Source organism: Halyomorpha halys, unplaced genomic scaffold (genome assembly GCF_000696795.3).
Source record: "Halyomorpha halys isolate HHAL.00 unplaced genomic scaffold, Hhal_1.1 Scaffold106.1, whole genome shotgun sequence".
NCBI classification, from domain to species: Eukaryota; Metazoa; Arthropoda; class Insecta; order Hemiptera; family Pentatomidae; genus Halyomorpha; species Halyomorpha halys.
This window is the reverse complement of record NW_027111449.1, coordinates 2,373,303-2,375,343: the sequence shown is the minus strand read 5'-3', so window position 1 is coordinate 2,375,343 and position 2,041 is coordinate 2,373,303. Positions and strand designations below refer to the sequence as shown.

At 27.7% G+C, this 2,041-nt stretch overlaps 1 long non-coding RNA gene across 2 annotated transcripts in view; it reads right to left on the bottom strand.

Moving 5' to 3' along the window:
- The window catches only part of LOC136796268 (uncharacterized), a 5,877-nt gene extending 5,251 nt beyond the window's left edge, over positions 1-626 (bottom strand). For both annotated transcript variants that reach the window (XR_010843963.1, XR_010843964.1), the window contains exon 1: positions 361-626. This is a non-coding gene — a long non-coding RNA (uncharacterized lncRNA). The remainder of the gene's footprint in view (positions 1-360) is intronic.
- Positions 627-2,041: the final 1,415 nt, after the last annotated feature.

The window sequence follows — 2,041 nt, the reverse complement described above, 5'->3', positions numbered from 1 at the left end:
ATATAATGAATTTTAACTGTTTTTCATTCTTATTTAAATAACAAATTATTGATTTTATCACACTTTTGGAAAATTATTATTTTTTATCTTACTGTTAGGCATTGAAATCATAATTTAACAGAAACAATATTAATTAACTGCATGTTGGGCAATTTGATATCTTAAAACTTATTCAAAATAATTTTAAGTATTTTACTGCATTAAAATCTAATCTGTTTTCAACAATCTTGACTAAACAACAACTCAAGATTTAAATAATGGATAATATGATAAAATACCAGAATTTCAACTACAGTAATTCATAATCTACCTCAGCACACAAATAAAACACTCATTAGTTTTGGTTATATGTATAGTTACCATTATTCAATTTAAATTTAGTGCAATTGATTTCTTTAAATGATACCTTCTCCTTTTTAATTTAAAAAAATTTCCACTGGTCCTGTATCCCAGCAAAACATCATTTACGGTTGACAACACATCTGTGGAAAACAATATCTTCCCATCAAAATTTTTCTCAACCTCAAGGGTAATTGTTATAAATTATGAGGAATTTTTCACTAAATATAAGTGAATCCATGAAATAAAACAAGTAACTACACAAGTTGGCACTTTGTCACTCTAAATCCAATTGATTTCCCTTACTTATTTATCAAAAACATATTAAGTATTAGCTTCTTAATACTTAATAACTCTCTAATACTGTATTAGTGTTAGCAACAAATTGATAATGCTTGTTTACATTAAACCTACCAGTTTAAGTTCATAAGAAAAAAATATATAAATATATTTAATGAAAAATTTGCAATTCAATCAATTATTAATATAAGATACAATTTTAACAACAATTAATTATAATAATCTGTATAATACTAAAAAACATATACTTTTGTAATACTAATAAATACTTTTATAAAAATATATAATATACTTTAATGAAATATAGTTTTATAATACTAAAAAATGTTTTGTTTTTATATGTATATGTTTACATTGATTATCATATAATCTCAATAATTCTCTCTATCTATAAAAAGGAAAACTAAATTCAGAAAAACACTCTACACCTGGTCAGCACATTATATAGGATATTTCAAATAATTTTGTGTCTACCACAGCTATGAAGCAAGTAGGAAGATTTAAAGGCATCTATGAATATTTGTATGTGATTGGGATAGTCAGCACACATTGTGTAGAGTCAATTGTTAAAGATGATTGAGTCTAACCAAGTCAATAATCATATTAGGATGTCTTTGTTGCTCAAACATTTTACACAAGTATAGCTTAAGTGAAATGTGTGTTCATCATCATATATGTGATGTATGTGTACAAATGCAAACTTTCTCTTTTTGGAGTAGTGTTTAATTTTAAGGACTAAATTAAATTAGTCATTTCTGGTTAGATTCCTGCATGAAAATTAAAATATCATGGGAGGCCAGGTAGAAGCTATATAAGTCAATCATGTTATGCTGTTTCTTCTATACAGCTCTTGTTTGATTTCTTAAACCTCATTGAAGCATTGGAAAATATACAAGTCAGGTACTACAAATGACAAAATAGTTGCTACAACTGGATAGAAATTTCTGGTTGAATTCACAACACAACTGAGTAATACGGCTAAGGAAACTTCAAGAGAGCTTTGGAATATTTGATAAACTAGTTAGTATTAAAATCAGAATGAGGGAGATCTTAAAGGCTACAGGGAATTTGTCAAGTGTCAAGATTTCCTGTTATAAGGGAAATCATTATGTGATCCTGGTGAGGTTGTTATTTGAAGCAAATGCTCCCCAGAGATAATTAATGATCACCTATGTGCCTTGTTATCCAAAAGGTTGATTACTCTAAGCCCACCAAGGTTGAATTAATATATAAGTCCATTATAAAATGTAGTCTACCAGCACAGACCAGATTCAAACCAACACTACTTTAACTCAAGGGTGCCAAGGTGCTGCATATTTGGCAAATATGGCCTTTTTCGCTCTATTCTTTAATCTTCATTCAAGTAATAAGGTATTAGGGAGATTATCATGTTTTATAATAA